Source organism: Mastomys coucha, unplaced genomic scaffold (genome assembly GCF_008632895.1).
Source record: "Mastomys coucha isolate ucsf_1 unplaced genomic scaffold, UCSF_Mcou_1 pScaffold22, whole genome shotgun sequence".
Lineage (NCBI taxonomy): Eukaryota > Metazoa > Chordata > Mammalia > Rodentia > Muridae > Mastomys > Mastomys coucha.
Window position 1 is genome coordinate 185317751 of NW_022196905.1, and position 17701 is coordinate 185335451.

At 44.3% G+C, this 17701-nt stretch overlaps 1 protein-coding gene across 10 annotated transcripts in view; it reads left to right on the top strand.

The window, feature by feature from the left end:
- Nucleotides 1–13264: 13264 nt before the first annotated feature.
- Nucleotides 13265–17701, top strand: part of Fat1 (FAT atypical cadherin 1) — a 122878-nt gene continuing 118441 nt past the window's right edge. For 4 of the 10 annotated variants that reach the window (XM_031339638.1, XM_031339640.1, XM_031339639.1 and 1 more), the window contains exon 1: nt 13267–14214. The gene's annotated coding sequence lies outside the window, so the exon portion shown is untranslated. Of the gene's footprint in view, nt 14215–14614; nt 14924–16834; nt 16970–17701 lie in introns of those variants that run through there. The other 6 variants (XM_031339635.1, XM_031339641.1, XR_004109910.1 and 3 more) reach the window with 5 other exon arrangements.

The window sequence follows — 17701 nt, forward strand, 5'->3', positions numbered from 1 at the left end:
ACGTACTTTCCTGTTGTTGACCATGTGTGTGCTTCCTTACAAAGGTGGCTAGGAACACGGGGACTTATTCACAAGGTAATGCTCAATTGTTGTCAAAGCGGTCACATTAATTCACAATGCCACCAGTATTGTATGATGAGAATTCCTCTTTTCCATGTCTTTGCCACCTCTGGTAGGAACTGACTTTACTTTTTTAGTTTTTTACTTTTATTTACTGTATTGTTGTTGTTGTTGTTGTTGTTATAGACAAGGTCTCTCTCTGTGTTTTCCTGGTTGGCCTGAAACTCATTATGTAGAGAACAAGCTGGCCCCTAACTCACAGAGACCCACCTCCCTCTGCCTCCCCAGTGCTGAGATAAAAGGCCTACACCACCATGCATGGCCTCCAACACTCTTTTTTGATGCAGTGTTACTGGGTGGGCCAGACTGGCATCTACCTCACAGTCCTCCAGCCCCTGCTTGTAAAGTTCTGGGATTACAGATGTGAGACACCACACATGACTGATCTAGGTGACCAGGATCAGTTTGCAAATGCTAGTATTGGGAAAGACTATTGATATTTTAACTTATGTCATTATTTTTAAAAGCAAATCTTTCTCTGAGGACTAAAGAAACCAATTGCCTCTTCATGTCTACTGTGCCAGTGTCGTGTGGAACAATTTCTTTCAGAATTAAAACATTCCATTCTGCAGGGAAGGGTCATAGACAGGGTGGTAAACAACTCAAAATATCGCCAGAAAGTCCCCCAAACTGGCAAGATTTGTCAGCTCCCTGTTCCCATGCCAAACCATAAAACTACTGAGTTTCACTCTCCTACAAGCCAAACTGTAAAGAAGACCCTGATGCAAGACCAGACAAGTTGCCTGGAAGAAGCAGAGACCAATCCAGGTGCCTGGAAGGGATTTAGGCCAACTGAGTCACTCGGAAATGACACTGTCCAACCTGCTGAGCTTCTAGTGAGCTGTGCAGTATGCTCTGGTTTTTTGCTTCTGAGAGTCTCTGTTCATGATGTAATGGGGTTTGGTGATGCAGCTGTCTCTGCATAACCAGGTCTACCTCTCACCTGTAGTTTCAAAACTGATCCCAATAAAACTCATCGGTTCACCAAGTTGAATTTTAGTGTCATCTATCCTTTGGTCTGTCATGGGCACCCTCTTTGGGGAGAGCAAACTCGTGTATGCCTGTGCAAGTGTGGGTGTGGGTGTGGGTGGTCTCCTCATGAAAGGTTTTGTCAAAGAAGAGTTGGTTTCATACAGCTGTTGCAACAAACTACTCTTACTGAGATATCATTTTTTTAAGATTTATTTATTTATTATACGTAAGTACACTAGTCCACTGTAGCTGTCCTCAGACACCCCAGAAGAGGGCATCAGATCTCATTACAGATGGTTGTAAGCCACCATGTGGTTGCTGGGATTTGAACTCAGGACCTTCGGAAGAGCAGTCGGTGCTCTTAACCACTGAGCCATCTCTCTAGCCTGAGATATCTTAAAACAACAAAAGTACTTTTTTTTCTTCACAGCTCTGTATGCCAGAAATCTACAATCAAGAGCTGTTGTCAGGGCTGTACTTCCTATGGAGGCTCACAGAAAACTTTCTGCCCTTGCAGCTTGCCGTGGCTCCAACCCTTTCTTGGTTTGTGGCTATGTAACTCAGCCTTTGCTACTGACTCCACATGTTCTTCTTCTCCATGTGTCTCTCCAGAGCGACTTTCAAGAGGACACCTTATATAAAATTTCACAATTACCCAGAAAATCCAGGTCAAGTCAGTTCCTTTTCTAATTGTTTTGTTTCTATTTTTACTTTTGTTTCCTTTTGTTTGGTTGATTTGGTTCCATTCAATTTTACATGCTGACAGTCAAACTTTTCAAACTAGGCAAATGTTCTACTACTAAGCAAAAATCCTACCTCCATCCTCCCCCTCTAAGACAATTTTTTTGTTGTTGTTCTTTTGACTAAAGGGTGGGGGTAAGGGCTTGAGGCAGAATCGCACCATGTAACTCTGACCAGCCCAGTTTTGTGGTCCTGGGAAGGATCTCAGAGCCACACACATGGTAAGAAACTTGCCTCCACTACTGAGCTACTATTTGCTCAGAACATTTTATATCAATAATAGTAAATACTTTAAAATTAATCACTTTTTAATATTTTTTTCTAAATCTTAATAATCAGCTTTATAGCTTCATCCTTTAATCCATCAAGAAAATGTGTGAGCCTGGGAGGTGGTGGTGCATGCCTTTAATCCCAATACTCAGGAAGCAGAGGCAGGCAGATAGATCTCTTAGTTGAAGGCCAGCCTAGTCTATACAGAGAGCTCCAGGAGAGTCAAGAATACACAGAGAAATCGTGTCATGAAAAAAACCTAAAAAGAAAGAAAAAGAAAGTGTGTGTGTGTGTGTGTGTGTGTGTGTGTGTGTGTGTGTAGTTTGGTTAAGGGTGCAATTTTTTTCCAGGGATAGAGTTAATGTATTCCTCTTTAGCCTTATTTGATTGTTGTCTGCAGCAGCTTCAGTTATTTTATAATAAGATGACTATATGACAGCATGATCTAACATGACAAAAGAACTTAGAGAGAGAGTCAATGTTTAAGTGACCCCTAGTTGTACAAATCGCAACCAACACAATCATTTAGAAAGAACTGGGGAATCCCTATTAAGCACCCTAATTTTGTAGCAGCATGGTACCCCACAAGTCGCAGCACACAGTCCTAGGTAATCAGAAGCCTGTCTCTAGGCAGGTCTGACTATAAACAGAAGTAACTTAGGGTGATTCGGTCTGCACTGTTCAACGGGTGCATACTCCTCAGGTGACATCACCGAATGCAGTGGTGCCAAGAGACAGTCAGAATTTACCTTTCATTCAGCAGGTGCATGAGTCAGCATTGTCCTGTGCGGTTCAGGAAGCCATGGCCACAGTGAGTCACTGCAAGCCACTTCAGTTTCATTGTAGGAATTAGCCAGTTCTGTGTGAGAGTGAGTAGAACCCAGAGTTTCATGTCTAATAAACTATACAAATACATAAAAAAGAAATGCATCTGAGGTCTCAAGAAAAACCCAGCTTTTAAAAATGCATTGTTCTGTTTTGCACAAGGAAGGAAATAACTGGGGAACTTAGACTAGCCCATCATTTCTGTACCTTATGAACAACACAGGGCTTCCATTAGAAAAGTCACGTTCAGAGGAGATAGCACACCTAGGATTTGTTTTTGAACCATGTTCCCTTTTTTTGAGGGGGGAGAGTGACTTTGGAATAATCATTTGTTGCTTTAGAATTTCTCTAGACCAACACAGCCCAAAATGGTAGTCATTACTGCATGTAGCCATTTAGATTTAAATGAATTGAAATTTACTAAAATAGAAACTCAAGTCTCTCATTTTACATGAGCCACATGTCAAATATTCAACAGTGCCATGAAGTATACACAGATGGGACGTTTCTAGCAGCCTGTGACATTCTTCTGGATAGTGCTGCTAAAGATGGCCTCTCCCAATCTAGTCCATGGTTACACTATTCCTGCTGTTATCTGTAGTTTACCAACTTTTCTCATGTAGTATGTGTGTGTGTGCATGTGTGTGTCTATGTATGTGAGTGTGTTATGAGGTGTGTGTGTATGAGGGGGTGTATGTGTATGTGTGTTTATCTGTGTGCAAATTTGTCTATGTGTATGTATATGTCAGTATGTGTAGTATGAGAGATGTATGTCTGTGTAAATATCTGTGTGTATCTGTGTGCATATGTGTTTAAATGTGTGTGTGTGTGTGTGTTGTGAGTATGTGTGGTATGAGGAGTATTTGCATATGTGTGTATGTCTGTGTTCATGTGTCTATGAGATCTATGTGTGTATGTATGTGTCTATGTATGTATGAGTGTGTATGAGTTGGGTGTATGAGGGTATGTGTGCGTGTATGTCTATGTGTGTGAGTATGTGTATGAGGTGTGTGTGTATGTATGTGTGTATGTCTGTATGTGTATATGTCTATGTGTGTGTGCATGTCTGTGTATGTGTCTATGTGTGTGTGTATGTGAGTGTGTCTTGTGTACATGTCTATGTGTGTGAGTGTCTGTATGTGCATGTCTATGTGTGTGAGTGTATGTGTGAGGTGTGTCTGTATGAGGTGTGTGTGTGTGTGTTTCTGTGTGTCTGTGCATATGTATCTATGTGTGTGTATGAGGTATGTGTGTATGAGAGGTGTGTTTGTATGAGGTATGTGTGTATGGGGGGTATGTATGTGCATATGTGTCTATGTGTGTCTACGTGTGTGTATGAGGTATGTGTGTATAAGGGATGAGTGAATGTGCGTGTGTGTGTGTACAGCATGCATGTGGAAGCCAGAGACTGACTAAGTAAGGTGTCTTCTTTGAATGCTCTCCACTTTATTTACTGAGCCCAGTGCTGGTGGATTCAGCTAGTCTATCTAGCCAGTTTGTGTGAGAAATCCCCTTTTGATGACTCCTGAGTGGCATTCATGTGGCTGCAGAGCTTTTATGTAAGTTGTGGGGTGGGGATGGATGGGATCTGAACTACAGTTCTCACATGCTCACAGCAAGCTCTTAATCCACTGAGCCATTTCCTCAGCCCTCATCCACTATTAATTTTTTTTTCATGGTACTTTTGGTAGAAAGCTATTTTTCTAAAACATATCTATGTCTAAGAACATACCCTGTCCCCTAAAAAAACCTGGACAGCTAAAAACTTCTCACGTTGTTTCTAAAGTGAGAACATTAGGAGCAGCTGGGTGAGGTGATGCAGTATAGGGTTCCTCAGGAGACTGCATTTAGGGTGTCTAGTGGGATGACAGGTCACTTTTAAATTCTATGTGTGGCTGGACCTCATGACATTCTTTCATCTCTTAGCATCTGTGAGGTAAAGCACAGTCAGTCCTGTCTACCTTCAGCAAGGATCCTGTTTGTGGGCTTAGTGAGAATCCCCACCCCAATCTCAGGTCACATTTTCACAACTCCCCACTCTCTGGCCCCTTTCCTGCTCCTCAGCCATTTTACTTTCAGGTGAGCTCAATCTCTGTCCCCTACTGCAAAGTCCATTGCAATAGTTCCTCCAAGTGTCTCAGGAGTTCAGAATAAAGTCTGCTTTTCTCTTTCTTCCTTTCTTCCTTCCTCCCTTCCTCCCTTCCTCCCTTTCTTTCCTTCTTTTCCTTCTTCCTTTCTTCCTTTCTTTCTCTTTCTTTCTTTCTTTCTTTCTTTCTTTCTTTCTTTCTTTCTTTCTTTCTTTCTTTCTTAAGATTTATTTATTTATTTTATGTATATGAGTACACTGTAGCTGTCTTCAGACACACCAGAAGAGGGCATCAGATCTTATTATGGACGGTTGTGAGCCACCATGTGATTTCTGGGATTTGAACTCAGGTCCTCTGGAAGAGCAGTCAGTGCTCTTAACTCCTGAGCCATCTATCCAGCCCCTAAAGTCTGCTCTTCTATTTTAAGACGTATTGATTTTTTTCCTTTAATGCTACCTGGAACAACTATCAAGTAGAGAGGAAAATTAGAGGAATGATTACTTATCTGTTGTCATTCACTTTCTTACCAGGCACAGGAGAGAAAACCTTCTACAAATTTTTGCTCAGAGAAGGGGTGGGGCAGCCACATGAGGTCATCTGTGTTTCTCTTCTACACAAACAAATCCACACAGCCTGCTTACAGATGTGTCTTCCACAACAACACAGTTATTAAGAGGACAAAGTATGGATGGAAGGGGCCATGAAGAAAGGGGCCATGAAGAAACGCTGATATTGGTTTTTGGCTTGGCATTTGATATTGGCAATAGGAGCTACAAACAAATTCCAATTTCAAATGTCATGGACTTGCTGGCAGGGTGTGCTTCCAGCTGATTAGATTATTCTCTAGTAATTATTGGATATACAGGTTTACCACACATTCACTGGAATAGTTTATGAGCAATCCTTAAGGAGCTGTTGGAAATGATGATAGAAAATGTGGGGACATTTGAGAGGAAACACCAGAAGTAGTTAAACAAATGAAATTTCACGATCTTATTTTGTTTGCCCTTATGATAGAAAAAGAGGTGTCTGCTATACTAAATTATTTTATAGAGACATTGTCTTCTCATTGTGAAGGACTGAACCAAAGTTGTAACTTCCAAATGGATGGTATACAGATAGGAGCATATTCTTTAAAATGTTGCTAAGGTTATATCACTTCACAATGGTAGCTGGTATTCCAGTTGCAGTGATGTGGAGTGGGAATTTCTGGTTTTGTTGGAGACTCAGTTGTGTCATGTTATGTTTTCCTGAAAACTGTCTTTTGTGAAAGGATGTTTTGCTGAGAACAGACCTGTGGTGTTTTTCTGGAAGTTGCCTGGTGAAAGGGCATGTGATGTTTGGGTAGAGAGGACACATGATGCTTGGAAGGAGTGTAAGTATAACCCAACAGACAGAAGACCACACTCTGGCATTGGTTCACCTTGCAACTCTTTGCTGGTCATCATTAGAATTTGCTGATGCTGGTCTTCCCTGACAACACTCTGACATTGGTTCGCCTTGCTTTCTTTGCTGGTCATCATTAGAATTTGCTGATGCTGGTCTTCCTTGACAACAACACTCTGGCATTGGTTCACTTTGCTTCTTTGCTGGTCTTTGTTTGCCATGACTTAGTAGAGAGAACCGCACCAAAGAACTTCTAGATGCTTCTAGCTGTTTCTGCAGACTTGTGCTGATCAGCAGAGTCTCACATTTTCTTCTCGATCCAGCCGCTGCTGCTGATTGGTGCTCGGTGTTTTGCTAGTGGACTGGACTGCTGACAACAAAGATTGGAATTGCCCCAAAGAACTATTTCTAAACAGGTCCACATCCCCTATTTACTATTAACCTTCCTTTTCCCCTACCTCTGGTGGGTGGTGGGCTATAAAGAAGGTTGAAGCATTAAAGAGCCATAATTAAAGTAGGTTTTGAAAAAATCTAAGTATACAGACACTTAGCAGAGGAGGAAGCTACCAGAAGATTCTCTCTCTCTCTCTCTCTTTCTCTCTCTCTCTCTCTCTCTCTCCCCTCTCTTTTTCTCTCTCTTCAAATACAGAGGAAGTAAGTACCACTGTAGAATTGTGCAAGGGCATTTCATAAGCCAGGTAGAGGAAGAAACCCCTTAGCAGAACCAACTCTGCTCGCATCTTGCCCTTCTAGCCTTTCCAACTGTGGGAAAACACATTACACTGGCTGAAGACACTCAGTTGGCTGTATTTTGTTATGTAACCTGAATTAGTTACTTGTCTCATTGCTGTAATAAAACACCTGACAGAAGCAAGTTAATGATTGGAGAAACTTATTTTTGCTTACAGTTTCAGGGTATACAGTCCATTCTTTCAGGGACAGTGTGGAAATAGGAACAGGAGACAGCTTATCTCAAGATGGCCAGAGTAGAGAGGCAGACAGTGATGCCTGCTTCTGCTCAGCTCACTTTCTCCTTTTTATTCATCAGGAATAATGATGAATCATCCCATCAATGGAATGATACCACCCACATTTAGTTGGGTCTTCACACTTCAATTAACATAATTTGGATAATCCCTCCCTTACAGACAGGCAGAGATAGATTTATTTCCATTGTGATTCTAAATCCCATCAAGTTAACAACAAACAGTTAAATACCATCTTAAATAGCCCCAGGAGACCAGTGTACTTGCTGCTGAAGGAAAACTTCATTAATCTTTCCATTTTTATCATTAGAATTAGTCCCAATTCCTATTAACCAGCAAGTGGAAAGAGGTATACAATGTATTATTGTTTTATTTTAAATAATTCATTGTTCATTTTTGAAAGGATTTTTAGTTGTCATAGATCATGCCAGATTCAAGTAGCTCAAATTCTGATACATGCCAGTTGAAATCATATGGAAATATATGCTCTCTCATATGAAGTCTTGAGCAAGATGTAAGTGATTCACATCATTGGCCTCCTGCACTCCACAGACAGATCCTGGTTTAGATCTCATCCTCAGTCAGTACCCCAAACCAGTCCCTGCTATGATGTCCTAACCTGACCATGTCCTTAGAGACAATACTTCTTGTGCATCTTTATTAGAAAGAAGGGTTATTATTTATTTTTTGTTTGCTTTGTTTTGTTTTTCCTCTTTGGAGGCCCCAGCATATTTACTCTAGCATCTCATTGGCCATTATTGATTCATAAGCCCAAGATGAAGAGTATAGAACTCCTATCATGCTTGTGGATATACCAGGTGTTACAGACTAGACAGGTAGGATGTCACAATACCACATTTCACAAGTAAGATCCCGAGAGTTTCTGTTCAAGATTTGTTTAAAAGTGATACCAAGATAAGAAATGAGATCTGGTAGCAAAAATGTGCAGATGGGAAAATAGTCTCCAGGTGAAATGACTTGTTATATTGTATTAGTTACTTCTCTATCACTGTGGCAAAACACCATGACGAAGCAATTTATAGAAGAGATTATTTAGTCTCAGAGTCCCAGAGGGGTAATAGTCCATCATGGTATGAAAGTGACAGGCATAGCGGCTGGAGTACCAAGCTGAGCGCTCACACCTTGAACTGTAAGCACCAAGCAGATAGAGTGAACTAGAAATGACTTTAAACTTTCAAAGCTCATGGTAGTGTTACACTTCCTCCACCAAGGCCACACCTTCTAACCCTCCCCAAATAGCATTACCAGCACCAGGGACCAAATATTCAAATGCACGAACCTATGGAGAAGATTCTCATCTAAGTCACCTATAGGCATATCATACCTATATCCAAATCATACCTATAGGCACAGGTGAAGAAAAGAAAGGAGTAAAAAGAGAAAGAAATACCAGAGATTCTAGACTAAGACTGGGTAACGCAAGGTAAATATTAAAATGCTGGTCATGAAATCCTGAGATAGTCCTTGTCAGAATTCATTGAGCATCATTGGTGTGTGTTTTTCTGTTGTTCAGCCTAAACAAGTTAAAAGCCATATGCTGATTTTGAATGTAAAAGTGCCAGAGTGTATATATATATATCTACCTAGTAAAATAAGTAATCCAAACGAGTAATGGATGCATTACATATATATTCCTAAACACAATCAGGGATGTTCTTCAGTGATTAAAGGACCCACTATGAAGAATAATTTATTCACATACAGCATAGCTACTAGAAAGGAGCATTCCTCTCTGGCTGAGGCTTGGTAAGTGTCTTACCCTCTTCCAAGCCATTTTTCAAACCAGTCTTTATTGTAAGACAGCCACGGTTCATAAGGAGTACAGATGAAGAGCAGGCTCTCAGAAGCTGTGCCGAATCACAGTAGACAATAATGTTGGCTTTATAGCTACGCAGCTGCAGACTTTAGTCCAAAACATTGGGTTATCTTATCCACAGTACACTTCGGTTTCTCGTCTGTGAAATGAGGGTAGGGGATTAATGACTAATGCTTTCTAGAATTCTGTGCTAGGGACTTTCAGAGACAACCTAAGGAAAGGAAGATTTATTTTAGCTCAAGGTTTCAGGACGTTGCCATATATCATGATAGGGCAGAGCGGGGCAGTCCATTCAGTGGGATAGAGTGGCTGAGCCTGATTCCTGGAGAACTGGGGTGCAGAGGGGCTGTGGTCATCAAAGGGCTGCCACTAGTGGCTTGCTTCCTGTAGCCAGGCTGTATCTACTACATTTTTCACAGTCTCCCAAAGTAGCATCAGCCATAGAAGAACTTAAAACATGAGCCTGTAAAGGCACTTTCGATTCAAATCCTAAAGACTTTGTGAGAATTAATTAGTGTATATATACATATATATGTATATATACTAATATATGCATATATACTAATATGTTACTTATAGTATATATACTAATATATACTAATATATATTATTTACTATATATTAATTAGTATATATTAGTTACTATATATAATTAATTACCATATATATTAGAAATATGAGAATATGTATGTGTATATATGAGGAAAAATGAAAATATATGTATGTGTACATATACATATATTTATATTATATTTCTCATTATATATATATATACATACATAAATATGTGTGTGTGTGCATGTGTTTGTGTGTCTTAAATACAACCATAGCACAACTGGTTCTGGAGAAAACAAATGTTTCTCGTTATTGTGGATTCTGTGAGTTTCAGAGCTGACTTGGCAGTGTCAATGTGAGTACCAAGACAGCCACACCATTGTAACAATAATGTTTACATAATTCTTTATTGATATCTCTCACAACCAAGAGCTAGATTTGGCTTTTGTTGTTGTTAATCATTTTGGAGACCTTGATGTGGGTAAAGTAAGCAAAACTCTGTGAAAACTTTCACATTTAGACTTTTATCTGTCAAAGACAAGGTTCACATCGGATCTTCCAACTTAAAGCCTGGCTCTCCCTTTGTTATTCCGACTGAGAAAGTGCTGAAACACTGTCAAGACCCTTCTGTTTTTCCTGCTTGAGAAGGTGAGCATTCTCCAGTGCCCGAGCTGAGAGAGCATGAGCTGAGAGAGCATGAGCTTGGCATCCTCCAGTGCCCGAGCTGAGAGAGCATGAGCTGAGAAGGTGAGCTTGGCATCCTCCAATGACTGAGCTGAGAGAGCATGGCAAGTGCTCTATTGTGTTTGCAAAGATCTGTTCCCAAACTACTGGTGGTGGGGGTGGGGAATATGGAGCATACACTCTGGAAGGGATGGCAAAACTCTACAACTGCCCTGTTTCACTATTTATTTTTCAAGGATATATATATACATATATACACATATATATGTATATATATCCATACATATTCTGGATATATATATACATGTACATATATATATTCTGGATATCTATCTATCTATCTATCTATCTATCTATCTATCTATCTATCCAGAAGAGCCATCAAGAAACAATTGGTCAGGCCTCCACATATTTTCCTGACTGAATGTTTATGGCATCTAAAATTTCACCATTACGAGGAGAGGTTATCATTAGGATATATTTTTAAGAAAGTCTCCATTACTCTGAATTGAGGAAGGAGAGGGAACATCAACACATCTATAGTTAACCACAGCTAATTTTCACCAGGTTGGGCAGTTGTATGGCTTAAGGTCCCTCCTAAAGGGTACACACAGATCCCAAAGGAAAGCTGGATTTGAACGCAAAAAATAAAATAACTGATGTCTGGGGTCATGGAGAGATACTTCCTGCCAGCCCCAGGAGTGTGGGTGCAAGAAGTGGGCAATGGGGATGTGACAGAGCTGAAAACAGTGCACAGGGATGAAGAGGGTGTGATGCGGGGGAGGATGGGATGGGCTGGGATGCTGGTAAGATGCTGGGGAGGGTGAGGTGCCAGGAGTTAGTCAGGCTTATGGAGAGGGATTTGTTTCTAGGGCTATTCCTAAAAATGACTGAGAATGCTATTTTGTTTAAAATTATGATTTTCCCTGTGTTCTGTTCTAAGCAAATATAGAAAAATAGCTAAAAGGCCGTGTTAATATTTCTTAATCACATAAGTACACCTCATCTATTAGGACTTGAATCCTACATAATTTCACTTAGTGCGTTGTTGGTACTTGAGAAATACCTGGGGAATGAGTGAATCCTTTCATGATTCTGCACTCCCATACTTTAGAAGTGACTCAGTACTGGAGTGGGAACTCCAAATTTAATGCTTGATGTAGCCTTAAGAAAAGCAAAAAAATCCGGGCAGTGGTGGTGCATACCTTTAATCCCAGCACTTGGGAGGCAGAGGCAGGTGGACCTCTGAGTTCGAGGCTAGCCTGGTCTACAGAGTGAGTTCCAGGACAGCCAGGGCTACACAGAGAAACCCTGTCTCGGGGGAAAAAAATTAAAGATATATAGCATGGTTATTTCTTCTAGTAGTATTCTCTGTTGTGATCAAGATGCATTTAAATTTATTTTGACTTGAACTAGCCAGATGTGAGGAGTCAACATATGGTACATAGTTCAAAAGATTAAGGAATTTAATGTTAATTTAATTTTATTCAAACCAAAAATAGTCAATGGCTAGTCCAGATCCAGTCTCATCACTCAGGTCAAAGGGTTTTGTTCAAATTATCCTGATCTCAACTTTTAAAACGAATCATTTTTTTTAAAAGAACTAATACTATCAATAAAACGTACATTCCTCTGTGTTCTTTTAAAACTGGAATGCCTTGGTTTGCCTAAGCAACTCTAAAGACTCGTCTATCTAACCAAATTGACTTGTGCATGCGGCAGTGCCTCGGGAGAGCTTGCATCATTTTGAGCACTTGTGTATGTGGTCAATGTCTAACATCAAGTGTGGACCTAAAAGCAGTGCTGAGCATGCACAGTTGCCATAGTGAAGGATAGAAGTGGCAAGGCACTGACAGGCTAGCTTGATGAAACAGTCTTATCTCGAATTCCCCTCTCCCCAGCTGCCCCTGGATATCCCTGGTTACCCGGTTCCCCACCATCATCCCCCCTCACAACCTTCTAAAGCTCCCTGCCCCCAAGAAATTTCAGACCGCAAAGGAAAATAAGGGGCCTGGGAGAACAAGGGGTAAGAAGTATCTTTTAGGTGCATGCTAGACATTTCCTAAGATGCTCAGTAAAAACATATTGTCTGCATGAATGGATGCTATCCGTGTAGCAAACAGATGAGACCCAGGGAGGCTTGCTTTTAACGTACAAGTTTTACCATTTACAACAGATACTGGTCCTGTACTCCCTCAGAAGAGGGAGTTCATTGGAGCTTGGAGCAGTTCTCAAGCCTATGCACACACCCACAACACTCGGTCTCTTCATCTCTTTCCTTACGGCTTGAGCCCCTTAGCTTTGTTTGCTCTTAACCTCTCGAAACTACACAATCTATTTATGCAAACGGATGAAAATATGTTGATAGAACCTGCTTTCGGTCCCATCCCCTCCTCTCCTAGGCTCTTTCAAATCTAATAAGAATCTTTTGGGGCAGTGTCAATTTACATAAATGGCTCCCTTAGAATTTCATGCTGTTCAGGAGATGCATTTTGGTATTTTAGTGGCACTTAAAAAAAAATTCCAGAGTAGATATTTTCCCAGAGCCTGGACGCTTATATAAAAGCCACATGTTCATTTATAAATTAAGCTTCAACGGGGTTTGCATTTTTGTAAATCTATGCTGTTTCGAGGTGTAGGCAATTGATTTGTGTATTAGCCATTATCACTACAGATTACTTGTAAGATACGTTAAAAAACTGGCTCCGCCCCGTCGCTCCCCCCCCCCCCCCCTCTTGAAATCTATGATTCAGACTAGGTCTAAAGACAGAGGAGCATTTGGAAAGGATCTGGAGATTAAAAATACGAGTTTCAACACAAAGACCACAAGCAGCGTTGGACAACGAAAACTATTTAAAATTTAAATAGTTTAAAAATTTAAAACATCACATCCCCAGAAGTTGGAGGACCACAAAGTCCGAGTCGTCCAGTAAGCTTGCAGAGACTGATCGCGCTTCTGCCCTGCAAAAACCCGGGCAGGCGACACAGACCCGTTGCGATGAGTTTCAGCTCCAGAAGAGGAAGAGCATCACCTGCAGTCCGAGGCGTGGGAAACGCTGCCGGACCCGGTATTTCGGAAGCCCAGGAGGCGAGCTCAACGGGGGGCCCTGGCTGGATGCTCCGGTGGTGAGTGCGAAGAAGCCATAGCTCGGCGGAGACCCAAGACTCCGCGGGAAGGAGAGGGACGGACATTTCTTCGTGGGGACGGCTGCGGCCAGGGAGAGATCACTGCAGCGGGGAAGCTGGAGGCAGCCTGGGCGTCCTTAGCTGCAACTGGCTGGGAAGCCGACTGAAGCCGGAGAACCCGGTCAGCGCCGGGGAGCCGGGGGCGAGGCGGGGCTCTGACGTCACCTCCCCTCCCCCCCAGCCGCTCCTAGAGGGAGGAGTAGGGAAAAGAGGCAGAGAGATCCGCCGCAGTTGCCGGCCGTAACTCCTCGACTCGGCAGCTGGCTGCCTGGACATGTCCTGACAAACTTGGCTTCCCCTCGGCCCCCTCTCCAGACCTCGTGCGCTCTCTCTCCATCTCTCTTGGTGCTCAAACTTTCTCGTGGTCGAGAGCCACTGGGAAGGCGCCCACCTGAGTCCCGCCAGCACTGGAGGAGGATCGCGATCTGCTTGGGGGATATGCTGAAGATCCAAGGGAGGCAAAGTTGGTACTTCGAGCCCGGATCCTAACAAATATCCAAACGGCGTGGGAATTACCCAACTGCCGGGGATCGTAAGGGAGAGCACCAAGGACCGGGCTACTGTGGTGAGTTCTTTGTTTAGTGCATGCCTTGTAGAATTTAAGTTTAATCGTAAATGAAATAACGTGGGGGATGTTTGACTTTAAGCGAGTTGGGAATTCATATGTATCCTACACGGTCTGCGCTTAAGAAACCGGGCTGCCCGCGGCCTTCACGGGGCGCGGGAATGAAAGGCAGGCATGCGCAGCTTTTGGAATTCACAAAATACACACAGAGCGCTGTTCAAAAGAACTTGAGAAGTGAAGCCGTTTGTGCATTATTTCCAGTGTAACTTGTTATAGAAATGGTGCCCAGGGAGGGCGCGTTGGGGACTGCGTGATCTGCAGTGGCGCAGCGCCCTCTAGTCCGAGCATTGGGCAAGGCGCGCTCCCAGCTTCTTGACTCAGTGCAGACCTGGAACTTGGACCTGTCGGGTACTCTTAAAGACGTGGAAACGGGCAGAGGGCTTGATCGCTTCCTCTCCGGCCTTCATTAACACTGGATGACACATTTCAAAAAGTCAGCTTGGGTAGACTGAGGGTAGAGGCAGTGCTAGGGGAACGGGTTTTTTGGGGTTGGTGGTGGTGGTGCTGGTGGTAGGAACAGTTCCTCTTCTACCTAATTTCAATGAGGCTCTGGGGATAGGGTCAGAGAAGATCGACTATTTAAAGGATGTTCGCGGAACTTGAACTACACTTCTCTTCATGTGATGGCAATTCGCTCGTAGCCAAAAAGGTATCTCCATTTCGTTCCGTTGGTGGCTAAAGGATTAGCAAAATGTGGCAACACAAGGAGACTGCATTTTTTGGCATTCAGCGGTTCCTGTAGCGACTAAGTGCAACTTCTTCTAAGCATTGAGATTTATTAGTAAGCCTGGATATTTAGGATTCTTAATTAGATATTTTAATCCTAGTAGGCACTAATATATCAATGAATGATTTTTTTTACAGGAATTCCTTTGTACCATTTAGAAAATCCAGTGATGATTTAATGTTATAGAACGATGTGTTTTTATACTTTTTATTGTTCTTTTCCTCTCCTAGCAGCGGTACCCTAGGCCCTCTTAACATCCCTTCCCCCTACGCGGCTTGCTTTGTGTGTGTGTGTGTGTGTGTGTGTGTGTGTGTGTGTGGCTGTGTTTTGTTGAGAGTTAAAATTCCGGGGAGGGGAGGGGGGTCGCAAACTGGGTGAGCTTGGAGATCAGATCTGCGTTCACTGACCGGTAACTCCGCGAGCACTTTGCGCAATTGTAGCCACGGTCAGATGAGTCTTTGGGTTAAAATGATGTTTGCCTTTTCTGGGAGCTGTGAATATAATGTGTTCTAAATAACGAGCGGGGAATTCAGAGGTAGGAATCAGCACACTCATTGTGCAGGCACTACTTTTCCTTCCCAAGCGTAACCTGCTAGACACCATTATTATTTTTTCAGCTACCTTGCTTTAAGATGGCTTAAGAAGTGACGTTAACTTTGAGCCAAAGAAATACACTCTGGCCCCCGTCTGCTGTGCAATTCCCTCTGCAGCTCCCTCCACCCGCTCCTAGGGAAATCTGATCTCTTCGTCCTCGCCGTGTTAAAATGTTCGAGCCCCACAAACTTTCCGAGGTCAAGTCCTTCCTTTTCTCTGGGCTGCATCCCAAAGCGTGGCTGGCTTCGGCTGAGTCTCGTTTGCTCTTCAGCCAGTACCTGGAGCTCTGCAGGCGCCGGGGATAGACTTGCAGCCCTGGGATGCGCTGGCTGGACGTTCGGGCGCCAGAGGGGAGTTCTGCAAGTGGGGAGCCTGCTTGCTGGGGATCTCCCTATCTCGCAGGAGAACTTGTAGCTGCGAGGACAGGCTCACAGATTACCGGATCCTTGGGGCAGAATTAAACGCTGAGAATGCTCACCGGGAGGCTCAGCTGCCTTTGTCCTGCAGACCTCCGGATTGAGGGGGTGCGGGGGGGGCGCGTCTGTCTCGGAGACTGGCATTGGGGCTCACCGACCGCCATCTGGGAGGGTCGGAGATCCAACCGAGTCTGAATTAACAGGTCGCGGGGAAAACTTATGCATTTCTCCTGGCCTACTGTGAATTTCAGAAGGAAGTAAATTCCGACCTAACTGCATTCCTTTCCAGACCCTCTGTAGTTTTTCGCCCCAGCGGCTGCAGCCTGGGAGCAAGGCATTCAAATGCGGATTCGGGGATTTCCTGGAGGTTGGGGAAACAGTCTAAAGGAATGCTGGGGGGTGGTGGTGGTGGTGATGGTGTGGGTGTTCCTTAGGTCTTAGGTGACTTCTCCCCACTTTCTGTCTTTTTCGGGGGGCGGGGGGAGCGTAGCAAATGTTTCCCATCTCCTAGCAGGGCACCTTCAATAAAATTCCTCCCAGCAGCAGCTCTCTATTCTAACACAGTCCCCAAACTGTCGGTTCTCAGTCCCGCAAGCTCCTCGAAGGCGCTCGCTCGCCTGGCTCCACGTTGGTCGCCCGTCTGGGTAGCCCCCGGGGCGGGCGCTTCTGCCAGGGGGCGGGGCGGCCTCGGGCTGCGCGCACCAAGTCGGAGAGTCTCGGCGCTGGCGAAACGAGAGCCGGCGCTGGCAGGCGTGGCCGCGGGCGGAGGGATACACACGGCGGGGAGCTGGGGCGCGCGGGCCGGGCTGGACGCGGCGGGGCTGGACGGCCGGCGGCGCCATGCGGACGTGCGGGCCCAGTGCGGCTCCCGGCACAGCGGGCTCCCGCCACCGGGCGCGCTGAGCACCGGGGCCGTGCGCCCGACCGCACCGCTGCTACTTCGGAGCCAAACTTTGCAGTAAGTTTGCTGAGGGTGGAGTTGAGGCTGGGGCCCCGGGTGGGTGGGCGCCTTCCCTCCCACGCTCCACCGGCTGCCCGGTAGCCCGGGCTGGTGGCGGTCTCCTTGTCCACTAGCAGAGTTGACTGGAGGCTCCCGGGTGCGGAGGCGGAGGGGTGGAGGGACCGGCGGGACGTGGAGGGAATGAGGATTGCAGAGTCGGCGTCGGACGTTGCGGTTCCCCCCCCGGCCAGCATGCTACTCCCTCCCGGCAGCGCCAGGCTGGGCTGATCCGAGAACAGGACTGCGGGCTCCGGGTTCGACTCCTGACCATCTCGGCTTTGAAGCGGTCTCCCTGTAACCGAGATGAAAGCAGAGCCGATCGCTTGAGCGTGGGATCTTTGAAATGGAGTCGCTGAGTTTCTTAGATGTTCTGTGCCCGGAGGAGTGCAGCGCGGAGATTTAATGCGGCTTCTATGCAAGGCTAAGCCTCGGGGGAAGTGTGCGGCCAGGCAGTTGCCTGTCTTGTTTTCTGGAAGATAAACTTAGGAGATCTTTATTAAAAGAGAGGGTCTGCTTCACAGTCCTTTCTGTGATTTCTTTTAGGAAGCTAACTTTCGGTTGCCTTATAAGAATCCCACCCCCCACCCCCCCACTGATGGGAATTGCAGGGCCTTGGAAACAAGGAGACAATTGTGTGCTATAGCAGTGTAAATTCGCAAATATTTTCTATGTAGTTAATTTTTTTTCATG